This window comes from Schistocerca gregaria, chromosome 10 (assembly GCF_023897955.1).
Source record: "Schistocerca gregaria isolate iqSchGreg1 chromosome 10, iqSchGreg1.2, whole genome shotgun sequence".
In the NCBI taxonomy this organism is placed as follows: Eukaryota; Metazoa; Arthropoda; class Insecta; order Orthoptera; family Acrididae; genus Schistocerca; species Schistocerca gregaria.
This window is the reverse complement of record NC_064929.1, coordinates 162830046-162849003: the sequence shown is the minus strand read 5'-3', so window position 1 is coordinate 162849003 and position 18958 is coordinate 162830046.

Genomic DNA, 18958 nt, shown 5'->3' with positions numbered 1-18958 from the left:
CCCTCCACACTGCCCTGCAATACTAAACTGGTGATCCCTTGATGCCTCAGAACATGTCCTACCAAGCGATCCCTTCTTCTAGTCAAGTTGTGCCACAAATTTGTCTTCTTCTCAATTCTATTCAGTACCTTCTCATTACATACGTGATCTACCCATCTGACCTTCAGCATTCCTCTTTAGCATCACATTTCCAATTTCCAAAGCTTCTATTCTATTCTTGGCCAAACTATTTGTCGTCCACTTTTCACTTCCATACATGGCTACACTCTATACAAATACTTTCAGAAAGAACTTCCTGACACTTAAAACTATACTCGATCGTAACAAATTTCTCTTCTTCAGAAACGCTTGAACTACAAAGGGCGTTTCAGCTGCCCGTATCGATGTCATTTTACGCTACCCGCAATATTATATGTGGCCTATATAAACAACGCCCTAGATTTTCGTGTTCTCTCGCTCGCTGCGAGCAATCTACTATTCCCACAGAAAAGTCGGATACGTTCCCGGTGTAGTCCAAATTTTTTGAGTTATTCAAGAAAAACGTACAAAAATGACTTTCAAATATACCCACATCCCCACACACAGCCCTCACCAGTCAGGATTTCCAGAATGTTGTTCGTGGTATTCCCTCCTACCACCAAACGAAAATTATCGACTACATAAACTGTTCCCGATATTCGACTTTTTTTTGGTCCTGTTGGTTAGGCGTTGACGCCACCAGCTTAGTCCACTATTTCGTTGACGTTTTTAATTTAAACGTGCCTGTGATGGCAATGAAAGAAAAATGAGTTTTGTTAATGTTACGCTGGAAGTAATTACTTGACAATTACTTGCAAATTTAACTTTTGCGTAGTCAGAAGGTCTGACGAATACAACGATGTACTTTTTATTCTATGCTATTATTCATAAAATTGGTGGGTAAAATTCACACAAACATCACTTTCACAATTTGTAAGTGTTCGACTAAGCCGATGGCGTAATAAGGCCAACCAATGAAGACCAAAAAACGTCGAATGTGGGAAATAATTCTTGCAGTTGCAAATGTTAGTATAGTGACAGGAGGATGTGCCGTGAACAACGTATTAGAAACTCTGACCGGTGGGGCTGATGTGTGAGCGGGGATGCGTATGAGGATCATTCCATACGTTTCGTCTTGAGTAACTCGAAACCTACGACCTCTAGCGAAAACGTTTCCCAGTACAAAATTTAACTGCTCTAAATTACCTAGAAAAAAGGTGCTGCTCGTTTATTTCTTTACGACTAAACTCAGACTTGATTATGATGGCTAAATACAACATTGCGGGTTGCATAAAAGGACGTCTGTGGGGGCAGCTGGATGTCCAACAAGTCGCATTAGACCAATCAGAAAACTGATGATCCAAAAGAAGATGGGACTCATAACTTTTATAATTGTTGGTGATGTTTTTCTAAGTAAGCCTATAACTAATGTGCCTTAGCTATTGTTATTGGTTCAAAATGGCTCTGAGCCTAAGTAACCTAAAAACATTTCACACATCAATGCCCGCGGCAGGATTCGAACCTGCGATCGTAGCGGCCTCGCGGTTCCGGACTGTATCTCCTAGAACCGCTCAGCCACTCCGGCCGGCATTGTTATTGGTTACAGTTCTCTACATAAGAGTGAATGAAGTCTGTTTCGTATGCGTTAACGTTCGCTTGCCTATGGATGGTCTGAAAGACCCAAATCAAATCAATAATGAAAGCTATTTGAACGTGTGAGCTGACTGTGAGAGATTTCTTGCAGTTACCAGTTCTTGCTGTCTGTGTGATTGTGTGCCAGCTGTTCTTGAGAAATGGTTCAAATCGCTCTGAGCACTATCGGACTCAACATCTGAGGTCACCACTCCCCTAGAACTTAGAACTACTTAAACCTAACTAACCTAAAAACATTACAGACACCCATGCCCTAGACAGGATTCGAACCTGCCACCGTAGCGGGCGCGCAGTTTCAGACTGAAGCGCCTAGAACTGCTTGGTCACACCGGCCGGAATTCTTGAGATAGTCCTCAATGATTTCAGAAATTCCAAAGGAATGACTTTTTCTCCTTCCTGCGGCATTTGTGAATCTACACATACACGCCGCAAGTCACCGTGCGGTGCTTGGAGGAGGATAGTCGGTACCGCTGGTAGTCCTTTCCTTTCCTGATCCACTGCCAAACAGAGCGAGGGAAAAACGACTACCTATATGCCTCCGTAAGAGTCCTATTCCCTGAATCTTATGCGTTATATATGTTGGCGGCAGTAGGATCGTTCTGCAGTCAGCTTCAAATGGCGTTTCTTTAACTTTTCCCATAGTGTCCCACGAAAAGAACGTTACCTTCCATCCAGGTATTTCCATTTGAGTTCCCGCACACCTCCGTAACACTGCAGTGCTCGAACCTACAGGAAACAAATATAGCCCTCTACCTCTGAATTGTTTTTCTGCCTTCCTTTAATCCGACCTGTTGTGGATTCTGAATAATCGAGCAGTAGTCTGGAATAGGTTGCACTATTGTTCTATATGCGGGCTGCTTTACATATGAAGCATTCTCCAAATGAACTGCTGTCGATCATTCGTCTTCCATACCACAGTCCTCACATTCTCATTCCATTTCAGATCACTTTGCAACATTATGCTCAGACATGCTGTTTTGTGGACAGAAGCCTTTCTTCCACCAGGAAATTTATGATATCTGAACTGGGAATATGTACTAGAGGTCTGCAGCAAGTTGATGTTAAGGATTTGATTGCAGGTGTTCCTACGAATTGTGCATGAGAGTTAGTTTAGGTGCTCCCCGTAGACTGAGGTCAGGGATCGGACTTGTAAAAACTGCTGTGTGAAGAGACGCAGGAGGAACCAGTACCGGTAATTTCATAACTTTACTTGCCTGGGCCACGGAGTACTGCAAGAAATTCTACCGTCCGGGAGACCCTGGGCAGTCCTCGGATCCGCTCCAGGCGCGGACAGCGGCCGGCCATGTGTCAGGATAAAACACACACACACACACACACACACACAAAGCGTGGGCGCGGCCACAGCGCCGGGTCGGCGGCGTGTGTTTGCGAGGGTATCGCACCCTTTCCCCCACCCCCGCCGCCCCCCCAGCGGCCGCCGATACGCGCCCTGGGGGCGTGACAAATTGCGCCGGCCAGCGCGGCGCCAGTGCGTTATGGAGACGGATGGCGCCGGCAGCGCGGCCCCTATAAAACATAACCGGCCGGCGGATTTTCTTCCGCCAGTGGCGGCCGGGCGCCGGCCACGCCCCCTTCCTCGCAAGAATAACGGTCCGCCCCCGCGAGGAGGAGCCGCCGCCCGGGACCGGCGGGGTGTGTGTGTAGACACGGCCCCCGCAGCTCCTCTGCAAAACTCGGATTTATGGCCGCAATATTATATCTGCCGCGCCGGACCACGTGAGCAGCAGAAGAACGCAGCCTCAGCACAGCAGCAGCACACGCCCACGCGCACGTGGTCGCACATGTGTCGCGATGTGTCCGCGGGTCGGTGGTCGGGCGCCGAGGTCTCCATCTTCTCCTCTGGCTGCTGAAGTAGATGAAACCAGTTTGATGATTATGTTGACGAGAATGTAGATGATGTCAAGGATGATTGTGTTGATGAGGATGATGATGATGATAACAACAATGACAAAGTTCACCACACAGATGACATTGATGACGAAAATTATTTTGATGCGATGATGACACTGATGATGATGTTGGTGATGGTGATGGTTGATGGTGATGGTTGATGGTGATGGTTATGGTGATGATGATGATTATGTTGATAAAATGATGATGATGATGATGATTGTTGGTGCACATCACAGCATAGGCCAGAGTGCCCATACTTTGAGTAAAATGTTGTGATATGAGTGTGAATGAAACTGGCAGAACAATAACAAAATTAAAATATAAAAATGCTCTAAAGGTACAAAGATACACACACAGAAGGGGAGTTAGAGGAAGAAGTAGAGATAGCACTCAGGGAGAAATGGGAATATGGAAGTCATGCAATAATGAACAAACGGAAGTAACGCATCAGACAACTAAGAAATATTTCTGTACAGAAAATACAGAGGACGGAGTCAAGAGGCATTAGGGTCTAAAGCAAGCCTGCCTAAGATCTGCGCTCCCGAAGCGCGGGAGCAGTCGAGTCTACGTAGCGCTTCGGCCTTTCCAATGACTGAACTGTTCCGAGTAGATGTCTGAGCGAGACTGCTATATGCCAAAGGCTGCACGCGCAGGTAATTTACGAACACGTGTTTGCAACAAATTGTAACTGTATCTGTTGTTGTTCTTGTTGTTGTTGTTCTTGTTGTGGTCTTCAGTCCGAAGACTGGCTTGATGCAGCTCTCCATGGCACCCTATACTCTGCAAGCTACATCCTTCTGAATCTGTTTAGTGTATTCACTTCCCTCTATGATTTTTACCCTCCACGCTGCCCTCCAATACTAAATTGGTAATCCCTTGATGCCTCAGAATATGCTCTACCAACCGATCCCTTTTTCTAGTCAAATATCATGAGAGCTAATTTTTAACTTTTCATTACAAAAACAATAACTTTTATTGACTAAAGAAGTACATCAGATAGTGCTAACCCAGTGAGCAGAACTACAAAAACGTTATATACAGACATTCATTTGTGATATTGATACGTTTATATACATGGTTTGTGATGGAGTCAGACACATGGAATTATCCGGATTAAAATCTCTTTAAGTCGAACGTAAGCGGGACTGCATCAGTTTCATAACAAAAAGTCGTACACACGTGTTGAACCAAACACTGGAATAACTTTATCGGCTTGTGTGTGCAGTCGATGATGTTGCTTTTGGGGTTATGTCTCATGAATGTCTTGTAAGTCCCTAGATTTGACGAACAGGCCATTGAGACATCAGTCAGCTCAAATTGAAGTAATGAGGTACATAAACTGCCCAAAGCGAGAGTGATCTGACAGATAAATCGAATTTTGTCTTCATTCGTGCAGTGTCTTGGAATATCTATGTGAACTCTCGATGAAATGTTTCTGTCATGTCTGGTTCACAAATGACTGCCTTGAGTGACGAGAAATGTTCCACGTCATGAACTTGAACCTGATTTGTCCATAGGATTACTGTATGTTGAATAACAGCGATCCTGCCCGTATACATGGCACCAAATGGTGCCCTCCTTGCATTAGGACACTCAATGAATTCAAATTAGTGGGCCGGCCGGGGTGGCCGAGCGGTTCTAGTTGCTACAGTCTGGAACCGCGCGACTGCTACGGTCGCAGGTTCGAATCCTGCCTTGGACGTGGACGTGTGTGATGTCCTTAGGTTAATTAGGTTTAAGTAGTTCTAGGGGACTGATGACCTCAGATGTTAAGTCCCATAGTGCTCAGAGCCATTGGAACCGTCAAAGAAGTGGTGATGTCGGACATAAAGGATTTTGTCACAACTCAGTTTACTCTTAACTCAGTTTTTCCCCAGTGTCCTCCTTCAGTTCAGCCATCATTTACTGTCTTTCGTCAGAAGCCAAGTGCGTCATATTGTCTTCGTGGTTGGTGTTTCAACGACCTCGCATGAGTCTTTTTCCGGGTCGTATTAGCGACATGGCTTATTTAGCACTTTCCATGGCCTCTAAGCGATTCGAAAAATGAGCTAATTTCCAATCAGCGTTGAACAGTGTGGCTGCACAAATTTTGTTGCGACAAGAGCGTAGACAACATGGTACCTATCGCAACAGAAGTCTAATTTAACGCAAGTAGTATTCTCAGCGAACTGCTTGACACCTGACAAGTCGAATACTTGGTTCTAGTGGGATCTGGCTGCAGCCTTCGTTTTCGTCTTCCTCCTCCCCTCTGTCAAACCCGCCGGTGCTGGCCGAGCGCTAGGCAGGAGTGTGGCTGTAGTGCTCACACTCGCTGTGTTCTGTTTGTCCAGGACTGGTCTACAGTCTCACTGCTTCACTGGTCAACAGAAATCGCTTCAAGCAGATGGACTATGTTACTGGCATGCTCATTGCACCGGGGCAGCCTTCCAGAAATGGAGACGGGGGGTCGCGAATGATTCAGTGGTCGTCTTCATCTACATCTACCGACATTATCTTTGTAACGCCGTGAGGTACGTAGCAGAGGGTATTTCACGCAGTACCACGTGTTAGGATTTCTTCCCCTCCCATTCACATATTGATATCTCACCAGGACCAGTCGTATTTCCCTGGTTACTCGAATTTACTAATTTCTATAGGCTGTGGGTGGATATAAAATGTAGGCTGGCAATGGCAAGGAAACGGTTTCAGAAGAAGGGAAATTTGATAACATCGAGTATAGATTTAAGTGTCAGGAAGTCATTTCTGAAAGTATTTGCATGGAGTGTAGCCATGTATGGAAGTGAAACATGGACGATAAATAGTTTGGACAAGAAGAGAATAGAAGCTTTTGAAATGTGGTGCTAGAGAATGCTGAAGATTAGATGGGTAGATCACATAACTAATGAGGAGGTAAGGAACAGAATTGGGGAGGAGTTTGTGGCACAACTTGACAAGAAGAAGGGACCGGTTGGTAGGACATGTTCTGAGGTATCAACGGATCACAAATTTAGCATTGGAGGGCAGCGTGGAGATTATAAATCGTAAAGGGAGGCCAAGAGATGAATACACGAAGCAGATTCAGGATGATGTAGGTTGCAGTAAGTACTGAGCGATGAAGAAGCTTGCACAGGATAGAGTAGCATGGAGAGCTGCATCAAACCAGTTTCAGGACTGAGGACCACAACAACAACATCTGCTGCGGCAATTTATTTCGATAAGTCATTTGGAAATAGCGACCACGTTAAAAGATGACAGTCGTGAGTGATAATTACCTTGTTTAGTAATTAACAAGTATCAGCCTGTTTCTTCTCCATTCTTTCTTTCGCTTGCGCCATAGTCCCGCAGTGATCTCAGGGTCGGCGTGGTTACAATGGATTTGGCAAGGTTAGTTTTAGAGGTGGCCAGATGCCCTTCCTGCCGCCGCCCTGTACCCTCAGGGATGGAATCAGTGTACCCCACCTGTCTGCATCTAGTGTCAATCGTGAAATAGTGCGTACGTGTTTCAAATGTCTGCGACGCGTGTAACTGAGGCGGAACGGATGGACCAGCCCGGTATTCACCTAGGGGTATGTAGAAAACCGCCTAAAAACTACATTCAGGCTGGCCAGCACACCGGCCCTCACCGGTAATCCACCGGGCGGATTCGATACAGGGCCAGCGCGCCTACTCGAGTCCAGGAAGCAGCTCGTTAGCGCTCTCGGCTACCCTGGCTGGTCCAGTCTGTTTCTTCTCCATCTACACCATAAAGTAATTCGTCCAGTCTGTAGCAGCAGTGTACACAGTCCGACACTGCAGGTGCCAGTCATATTCTGAAGGAGTGCGGTTTGTAGGAACAACGCCCTCTCTTCCAGGAGTGCTAGTGCACAGTGTGTGCATGACAAAATTTGTCAGTTTTGGAAATCAGTAGAGACATACGGAGGAATTGAAGTTCTCATGGCTGGTTGGATCATAAGTTAGAGAATGGGTATGCAATTGATGGAATGGGTTAGCGTCAATACCTTGCATGTGCAAGGACCTGGACTCGATATTCAGTGCCCCCTCAGACTTTTTTTAAACTAGAGAGATCTGGTAAGATGTCCTCTGAAAAGCGTTCCACCAAATAAGGAACTAATTGAAGATAGAAGCACCGGCATCATCAGAATTCATCAACTGCCAACAACAGCTAGAGAGATTTGGGACACTTCTCACGATTGTAGGCAGCTCCTCGTTCTGTCTTGTAGGCACCAATTGGTCATTTGGCACAGACACATGTTTTACACTGAGAACGAAGATCGCTTGATTTTCAGACATTTCCAATTACTAGTTTCAACAGAATCGCTCGGTCGTCTTCAGATTGGCATTGGATTTTGGCTCTGAGCACTATGGGACTTAACTTCTAAGGTCATCAGCTCCCTGGGACTTAGAACTACTTGAACCTAACTAACCTAAGGTCATCACACACATTCATGTCCGAGGCAGGATTCGAACCTGCGACCGTAGCGGTCGCGTGGTTCCAGCCTGTAGCGCCCAGGACCGCTCGACCACCCCGCCCGGCCCAATAGGATGAGATATCAAGTGTAAGACAGACGATACATAAATTAAGCAGACGTTCATCCCCAGCACAAATCGCCGTGTGCTTTCCTGAGAAAGTCTTCGCCAGATAACATCTCTGTTAACTACGGTTTTAAGTAAAATCGTTTTTGCAACTTAAATTTTTGTTGCGTCTGATATTCTTTTGCAAATTTTAGGAGTGTGTTACGACCTGTTTATATCTTCATCTAATATTACTCTTAAGCTCTCCACTAAAGGAAAACAAATTTGTGTTTTCCCTATTTAAGTTTGAACATGAGGGAGATACAGGAGGTTACAGACTAATGCATATAGAATGACAAACCTGGACCGCTTTCGTTTCAGTTGATTGGATTTCAGCCGTATGTTTTGCGTCATTTCGATAATGCACACAGGCCAGCACTGACAGTTTCGATAGCTCATCCACGAGAATGTGATAGGCTAGGACCTAATACTGAATCTCAGATCTCCATTGAGACTAGATGGTCTCAGGCATGATGAATTTTTGGTGGGACGTCAATTAGAGCGAAAATATTGTACGCACGTGGGGGAAACTTCAGGCTGATAAATTTGACAAATAAAAATTTGAATAGAACAGTATCAAAAGATTTAATAAAATATAAAAATAGAGAAGACGAATAATAGTTTGAAGAAAAATAGTACACAGATCAAAATGACACCTAACGTAAGTTATTGGATAAGAGAGTTACGACTTGAGCGAACGTCGTCAACTCATTTGTCTGATATACGAGGAGCATTCGAAAAGTCTCCATTTTAGGGCGTTGCTGTAGCATGTATACAATGAAGCCCGACTCTGAAGTGGATATATAAGCACCGACACGTAGGCAAAGGAATAGGTTGCCACTTGTGTCTTTCCGACGTGCGTGAGGTAAATGCGCAAAACTGAACTATGGAGACGTTAGGACCAATCGTGTCGAAACAGGACCAACGTGCTGTTACTCTTTTCTTGGCTGCCGAAGAGCAAACACCGGTAGACTTCCATCGGACAATGAATAAGGTGTATGGGCAGGATGTCTGTCGAAAACCCCCGTTGTGGAATGGTGCGTCAAGTTCTGTGCAGGTCGCAGTCGACCCAAGACGCCGATCGATCTGGAACGCCAGCCTCATCCATAAAGTCAAGTGAGAGACATACGAGCATCCACCGTATAGTCCTGACCTCTCCTCAGTTGATTATTACGGCTACGCTCCCTTGAAACATGCGATGAAGGGTCGGCGAATTCTGTCGGATGAGGACGTGTAGCAGGCAGTTACGGAATTCTTCGCCCAGCTAGACACGGTGTTCTACCAAACAGGTATCAGTGAGATAATTGCCTGAATGATGAAGAGGCGTTTTTACCTTATTGGCATAACGATTCCGGAGTCTACGGTCTTCGAACGGTAACTATCAGTTCCCCCGCTTCCTTATAAGAGCCAATGAAAACGGTACACCAGACTAATATCGTGTAGGTCTCACGCAAGCACGCAGAACTGCTGCTGCGCGTCGTGGCGTGGACTTGACTGTTGGTAGTGCTGGAAGGAATTGACACCATCAATCCTGCAGGGATAACTATAAATCAGTATGGGTACGAGGGAGTGGAGATCTCGTCTGAACAGCATGTTGCAAGGCATCCCATATATGCTCAGTAACGTGCATGTCAGCGGCAGTGTTTAAACTGAGAATAGTGTTCCTGGAGTCACTCTGTAGCAATTCTGGACGTAAGAGGTGTCTCATTGTTCTGCTGGAATTGCACAAGTCCCTCGGAATGCACAGCGGACGTGAACGGATGCTGAAACGTCCCCTTTGAACAATTATACAAGGCTGTGCTTAAGCTGACACACAATATTTTTTGCGCAACGCAATCTGACTTCCAAAAATCCCTACGAAAGAATGGCCCTGACTAACATTAACCTATACGTTTCACAAATCACTTACCTCACAAAAATCTTCGTTACTCAAGCTACTGCAATACAGCGAGCGTCACTACTGCCAGCTAAATAAAAGATTCAAACTACTGAAGGCACTAACTACTGATAGCCATAGTTAGCAAATGAAAGATTTTAGTACAGAACAAACAATGTATTTACCTTAATAGTCAAAATATATATAGTAGTTCATGACATCCAGTCTTACAAATTTCAAAACTCCGCCATCTCTCCCCCCACATCCACCACTGCTGGCCGCTCACCTCCAACTGCGCAACGCTACGCGCCGCTAACAGCCAACTGCCCAACGCTACAATCGCGAGTATTACAACAATGCCAACCAGCCACTGACTGCACACAGCACAGTCAGTGATTTTTCATACGGAGCGCTACGTGGCGTTACCAATAAGAAAACCTAAATAGCCTACTTACAATGCCGGTTTTCAGACAGGATGCTTAAGTACGTGTCACCTGTCAGAGTCGTATGTACACGTATTAGAGGTCCCACATCACTCCAACTGCACACGCCGCACACCATTACACAGCCTCCACCAGCTTGAACAGTCTCCTGCTGAAATGCAGGGTCCATGGATTCATGAGGTTGTCTCCATACCCGTACACGTCCACCAGTTCTATACTATTTTAAACGAGACTCGTCCGATCAGGCAGGACTTTTCCAGTCTTCAACAGTCCGATCTCGGTGTTGACGGGCCCAGTCGAGGTGTAAACCTTTGCGTCGTGCAGTCATAAAGGTACACGAGGTGACTTTCGGCTCCGAAAGCCCACATCGTTGATGTTTCGTTGAATGTTTCGCACGCTGATAGCTGTTGATGGCCCAGCATTGAAATCTAAAGCAGTATGCGGAGAGGTTGCACTTCTGTCTCGTTGACGATTCTTTTCAGTCGCCGTTGGTCCCGTTCTAGCAGAATCTTTATCCGGCCGTAGAGATTTCGGAGATTTGATGTTTTAGCGGATTCCTGATATTCACTGTTCATTCGTGAAATGGTTGTACGGGAAAACCCCTACTACTTCGCTACCTGGGATATGCTGTATCCATCGCTCGTGCGCCGACTACAGCGCCACGTTCAAACTCTCTTAAATCTTGATAACCAGCTGTAGTAGCAGCAGAAACCGATCTGACAACTGCGCCAGACACTTGTTGTCGCGTATAGGCGTTGCCGACCGCAGCGCCTTATACTGCCTGTTTACGTATCTCTGCATTTGAATAAGCAATCCTGTACCAGTTTCTTTGCCGCTTCAGTGTATTCCTGTTGCTGTTTTACCGTAAAGTTTTTATCTTCTCTAACGCCCTCCGCATCATGAAGGTTATTCCCTTGTATTCTAGCAACCTGTCCCTTCTTCTTGTCAGTGTTCTCTACATATTCTTCTCCTCGCCAATGTTATGGACAACCTCCTCATTCCTTATTTTATCAGTGGCCCGATCTTCAACGTGCTTCTGTATCACCGTATTACAAACACTTCGATTCTCTTGTTTCCGTCTTCCCCACAGGTCATGAATCACTGTGCTCTAAACGTGCATTCTTAGAAATTTCTTCCTCAGATTAACACCGATTTTTGATACTAGTAGACTTCTTTTCGTCAGAAATGTCCTCTTTGCCTGTGTCTGTGATCACACTTACCAACATTAGAAAGCGATATTTCACCGATGTTAGCGTCAGGTCTTCTTCAGGTCCGAAACGTTTCACTGTGCCTTTATAAAAATTTCTCCTTCCTTTACTTGGTCTGCTGCTAGACTGCACTTTTTAAGTAGTCGTCCAAAGAGGACTGTAGTAAATAAAAGATCTTTCTGTGGAAAACGATTGAAATATGAGTATTTTTATTTGATGATTTCTTTTTGGAGCAGCTTATAATATGAAATGTTTGAACTGTGTTTCCAGGAATCGTTAGTTCATTTGAGGAGTAATGTATGGGAATAATTCGCAGTTTCTTTTCGTTACATATGCTCCAAGCAGCAAAATGTAGACATGCTTTATAAACTCTAATATATTTACATATACTTCTGTCCCGCATTATACCACAGTGTATTATACAATGTGTGTGATTGTAATTTATTTTAATAAAAGGCCATTATAAGTTGCGGAACAGGGCCTTGTTCCTATTTACGCGAAAGTTTGTTTCCCCCCCTTTATACATTATTCGCGGCGTCGGCGGAATAAGTTAAAGTAGCTGCTCGGCTAATGGGTTGATATACAACTTTGATGCAATTTTCGGCCCCTCGCTTAACTCTTGCCGCCTCCGTCTTCCCCCCACCCCACCGCCGTGGTCCCTTGTTCCCGCCGCGGGGCACACCACTGCCTGTGCAGACTGAGGCTTATCTCGGCTTCCGTCCTCTCTCTCTCTCTCTCTCTCTCTCTCTCTCTCTCTCTGTATCTGTGTAGCTGCCTGTTGGAGGCCGCTCTCCATGTAATTGGTCGCAATTACGGCAGACGGTACTCGTCACAGGAGCGAAGGAGCGACCGCACAGCCGAACAGACGCAGACTGTTGAGTGGTGAAGCGGGCAACAAGCAGAGAAAGGTCTAATGCTATCGGATACATGAGCTTTTGAAGTGATCTTTTCTGGAGGTTGTATTGGAACGTTCTTTGCACCGAACAGTACTACAGTACTGCTGAAAAAAATCAGGGAACATGAATTTTGGAGCTTGTAATACACTACTGGTCATTAAAATTGCTACACCATGAAGATGACGTGCTACAAATGCGAAATTTAACCGACAAGATGAAGATGCTGTGATATGCAAATGAGTAGCTTTTCAGAGCATTCACACAAGGTTGGCGCTGGTGGCGACACCTACAACGTGCTGACATGAGGAAACTTTCCAATCGATTTCTCATACACAAACAGCAGTTGACCGGCGTTGCCTTGTTAAACGTTGTTGTGATGCCTCGGTCGAGGACGAGAAACGCGTACAATCACTTTTCCGACTTTGATAAAGATCGGATTGTAGCCTATCGCGATTGCCGTTTATCGTATTCTGACATTGCTGCTCGCGTTGGTCGAGACCCAATTACTGGTAGCAGAATATGGAATCGGTGGGTTCAGGAGGGTAATACGGGATGCCGTGCTGGATCCCAACGGCCTCGTATCACTAGCAGTCGACATGACAGGCATCTTATCTGCATGGCTGTAACGGATCGTGCAGCCACGTCTCCATCCATGAGTCAACAGATAGGAGCGTTTGCAAGACAACAACCATCTACACGAACAGTTCGACGACGTTTGCAGCAACATGGGCTATCAGCTAGGAGACCATGGTTGCGGTTACCCTTGACGCTGAATCACAGACAGGAGCGCCTGCGATGGTGTACTCAACGATGAACCTGGGTGCACGAATGGCAAAACTTCACTTTTCCGGATGAATCCAAGTTCTGTTTACAGCATCATGATGGTTGCATCCGTGTTTGGCGACAATCACGGTGAACGCACCTTAGAAGCGTGTATTCGTCATCGCCATACTGGCGTATCACCCGGCTTGATGGTATGGGGTGTCATTGGTTACACGTCTCGGTCTCCTCTTGCCCACATTGACGGCACTTTGAACAGCGGACGTTACATTTCAGATGTGTTACGACCCGTGGCTCTACTCTTCATTCGATCCCTGCGAAACCCTAAATTTCAGCAGGATAATGCACGACCGCATCTTGATGCCCTGGCCAATACAGTCTTCAGATCTCTAACCAATTGAAAGCATCTGGTCAATGCTGGCCGAGCAACTGGCTCGTCAGAATACGCCAATCACTACTCTTGATGTTCTGTCGTATCGTTTTGAAGCTACATGGGCAGCTGTACCTGTACACGCCATCCAAGCTCAGTTTGACTCAATGCACAGGCGTATCACGGCCGTTATTACGGCCAGAGGTGGTTGTTCTGGGTACTGATTTCTCAGGATCTATGCACTCAAACTGCGTGAAAATGTAATGAGGTGTCAGTTCTAGTATAATATATTTGGCCAATCGATACCAGTCTATATTCTGCATTTCTTCTTGCTGCAGCAATTTTAATGGTCAGTAGTGTACTTGAAACTATAAAGAACTTTTGCTTACAGTTTTCAGATTTCACGTTATTTTTACAGCTTTGGATAGTATGTCTGTTATAGACTTTTTAATCGATTGCTTTTTGTTTTATGTTACAGGTGAGTTTACTTGATGTCCGGCCCTCATCACTCACGTCACATCGTCGACGTCGCACATCTGGGGCTGCACGGATAGAAGGCCAGTGTGAACTTCATGTTGTTTTTAGTTTCTGCGGTATGATAGTGAATGTTTTCGAAGCTCTATACTGGTGCTAAATACCTGACGATGAGGAAGTGTTCAAAATGTTACAAAATATTTTGTGTGCAATTGCGTGTGGAAGTGAGTCTTTATTTCAAGCAGTGTGTGCGTTTCCGTGTTTTTGCATAGAAGCAGACTGTGCTACATCGAAAGGAAAGTGTGTCTCCTAGGTCTGTGAGAACGTATGTACAAATACAACTTACTCTCATTTGCGGTATTGGCAGTAGTTAGTTTGCACTGCTCGTAGAATTGTCTGATGTAAAAATGCTGTCTGCCTTATTATGAGTTTATCAAACTCTTCCTTATTCGTGTGGAATTTTCCAACCATTTTTCGGAGTCAGGCCACAACCACAATCTTTAGCTCGTTTACGAACAACAGCAAAAATGTAAGATTACTTATTCACCCTAACATAACCTTACACCTACCCTGTCGAACTGTGACATGGAAACTGCGACTATTTGTGACATAAAAGACAAATTAACACAATTACGGAAGGAACGATATTTCAGCACGCTAGAGACACACAGTAATGGATAGTTTTTAAAATAATTTATTGTCCAGTACATTAACTTCAAAGGAAATTACCAGCATTAACCCATAGCTGAATCACAAAAGACATGTAGAATTTTCAACGCACTGCTGAGGAATGCACATTCTCAGAACAATGGCTTGTGAAGCACTGTAATGATCAGAGTGGTTTTTTATATATATTTTATTTTCTGCAGCTTTCTTGTTTACAAAAGATCATGCTAAATTCCCCTACCTATAAAGCGTGTTGATTCATTGTGTATGGAAAATCAAACGACATACAGACAACACTGAAAGGAACTGTTTTGTTGCATACCGTTCTTCTCATAAACAATAATTATGGAGCTTTTGACACTTTTCTGTAGCTCGCGAACTGCCAATTCAGAGATAACACTGACCTATTCATACGTGAAATCTTCGCATTATAATGATTTCACGAAACTGTATATATAATCTTAATGAAACACCGTCATCACCCAATAGACGAAAAATTTCAGAAGTGAAGCAATCTAAAGGGAGTTGCAGCTTTGGAAACAGTGTAGTACTTCGTCTGGTCGAGGCCGGCAGAGCGAATTGGCTAGTGTCGTCTAGCGAAATTTGGAAATTTGTGGTAAGTTCTAAGGGACCAAACTGCTTAATATAACTTAAGCTAACTTACGATAAAGGGCACCACACACGTCGATGCTCAAGGGAAGACTCGAACCTCCGACGGGGGAGACGCGCGAGCCGTGGCAAGACGCCTCACAACGCCTGGCTAGCCCGCGCGGCTCGTCTAGCAATTGTGGCGGACTTCCACACATGTGTACTCGGCCGACCTTCGTAGTGAATCGGGCGGGAAGCTGCCGCGTCGTTGTTTGCCCTGACGTCTGCACGCGGCTACCTATGTCGGGGCAGGTGCTCTTTGGGACCTTTTCCCATATACACATAACTTCGATGTCAACTATTGACTACACGTATGGCCCAAAGAAGAAATGGAACAGGCATTTTCCTTTCCAAATTATCTTACATTTTGCAGGGACGTTTTAGTACGAATCAAAAAGTCACACTGCATTTGCCCTCTTGTTGCCAATGGTCGCTAATTATTAACAGGTGTTTTTTTAGGGTTCCGTTCCTTAATCGGTAGAAAAGGGACTGTTATAGGATCCCCTTGTCTATCTGTATGTCTGGTTCTCTACATTAAAAAGGAAAAAAAAACCTTTTAAATGATAAAACATGACCTATATAAGGAATCTGATTACCCCTGTTAGTCATGGAAGAAAAAGATATATATATATATATATATATATATATATATATATATATATATTAGCTAATTCAGTACAATTATTATATAGATGCGATAAATCACTTTAACGGGGGGCCAAATGAACAATTAAAGTCAATATAATTCCAGTAAACCTACAAAAGTAAAAACAAATTATTGTAGGGGCCTACGTAGACATCGCGCATCTGCTAGATACCCACGAAATACGTAATTTTGTTTTGAAGCTGACAGCCAATGAGAAAGTAGGTGCAGTTTTCAAGCAGTAATGGCAGACAGCATCAGCTGGTAATATACGTAATTTTATGGTAGCTAATTTTACTACACAAAATTAAAATATGTACTCCTTCCAAAAGAAGTTACAAACAAACATTAAAATAAAATTATAATGAGCAGCAAAATGTCTGAGAAGAATTTTGAAAGAAAATTATTAATTGAACTTTAATTTGGCTGGTTTTCAACACTGTCAACGAGACAAAATAATGGAAAGATTATTTATTGGGACTTACCAAAATTGAGGCATTGTGACAGAATTTTTAAAATAGTGTCTTTAATTTTGAAATGAGAGACAGCGTAATAATTTTCTTTTAATGTCTTAACTGCTGCTGCAGGCACTGCGATGACGTTAGCAGTGGTCCGCGCGGACGATGTGTGAAGTGAATCCTGGTTCGTGGCGTGAAGATAGTGATGGATCCTCCTGTTTCATTAATATTCCAGTTACGGCGGTGGTCCACGTCTCCGTTGTAGTCGAATCAGCTGGCAGCGCTGGCGCGATAATAAAAGTTCCAGCGTGTGCGTTGTCGTTACGCACGCGACGTTTTATTATTAAAAGTTTATTAATCACGCGGTGCGGGTAGGTCGGAATTACGCAACGCCTTTAGCATTTAAGACATATATCCGGTTAATGCCAATACTTCGTCTAGTTCTTTCACCGTGTTGCCACAGGAAAACAGTCGCATGTGTTCATTATAACAGTCCGTTAGTCAGTTCAATTACGTCGTCGTCTTTAAGACAGTTTGGACGATATAATAAATGTTTGTTGATCAAACCACAGCACTGTTCTTTTACTTAACATTTTGGTTTCGACCACTTTCACGTCATTCTAACAGTTTCTGTCTCCACACGACAATGATGTCAGGCTCATGGCTTATTGTCACAAGTTCAGACAGTTTGTAAAATCGTCACCGCAAACACTCGATATACTTTTCAGGTTTTACTGTTCACTTAATAACGCACAATCTCCTGTCAACACAGCGGACGAACTGTAATTAATTGTTTTTCCGCGTATCACCGTCTTTCACGCCGAACTTTGTCACGCTTTTTCAACCCGCGAACCGGCCGCGTACCAAAACAACTCGCACGCTCTCTATCGATAGTCGTTCGCTCTCTCTCTGACACAATACTGCTCCGAGCCTAACCAGAGGTTTACAAAGCATATAGAACCAGGACATTCATATTCGTACGGAGCAAATGAATGAAGAAACAATGTGACGTATTAACAAATAAAGAATAGGTGTAATAAATGATACATGCGTACTATGGCAAGGTATTGCACAAAAGAAAAAAAGTATTACCGACTTTCGGGGGAAGCAATGTCTTTACATGTCCGACTGTGGAAAATCCTTTTTCTCAGGAACGGGTAGACATATGAAAATGGAATTTGGTGCTGTAAAAAGCTGAAGCTTTTAAGTCAGTGCACTCAAAAGCTGCGGCCATTTACACTTCGATACTCGCAAAATCGTTCATCAAAACTTGTAAGGGTCTTACCGTTGACGTATAATCATGAATTCTGGCAAGAAGCAACGTTCCAAAAAATATTTCTTTTGCCTTTTCTTATCCGACTTCCAACTTGAAATGAAAACATTCGTGTAGTCTTGGAATTTGTGGGACCGATGTCTTGTGAGTATCAATGCCGATAAAAGTCAAAAATCATACAGATTCTCAATGCGCAGAACGGATGAATTTTCTATATAAGCTGTAGCACCCTCTTCATCTGCGAGTACCCTTACGCCTGTGCCTGCTATTTGTTCGATATGCTCCCCTCTGACTCTCCCACAAGTGTTACCCTCTACAGCTCTTTCTAGAACCATGGAAGCTATTCCTTGGCGTTTTAAAACATGTCCTGCCATCCTATCCCTTCTTATTATGTGTGTTTTGCGTAGCTTCCTCTCCTCGCCCACTTTGCAGAGAAGCTCCCCTTTTATTCTCTTACCAGTCCACCTAATTTTCAACATCATCCTATATCACATTACCTCAGACATTTCGATTTCCCTCTTTCCATGTCCCCCCCCCCCGTCTGCAAATCACTCCCATATAATGCTTTTCTCTAAACGATCGTTCCCAGGAATTTATGCGCATATTCAGGCCTATTTGTGACACCACTAGACTTCTTTGAACGATGAATGTTCTCTTTGCCTGTATTAGTTGGTGTCCCATAATCTCCATGTTTGTTCTACCCGGAACCGCGCGACATGTCATTTAGTATTGCGGTGTGGCATTTTTCGGCCGGCACCACGCTCCTCACTTCAGCAGCATCGTGGTGCCAGTATTGTTTGCCCTTCGCTAATTCTTAGTACTGTGAAGGACGTTCACCTGCCTAATCGCCGTTCGCACAAAAAGAGTCAGTCTAGCGATATATCGTTACAAGCTTTAAAATTAATTGTACTTACAGTAGAGAGCGATGAGAATTCTTAATATCTGCTTGTAGTTGCATAATCTACGTGCGCTGCAAATCTGCAATATACTATGAAGAAAGAATTTAAAGATTTAGTTGACAAAGTAAGAGCAAAAGACTACAACGTTCCCTAGATGGCATTCATTGTTCTGTAGATCAAGAAGCAAT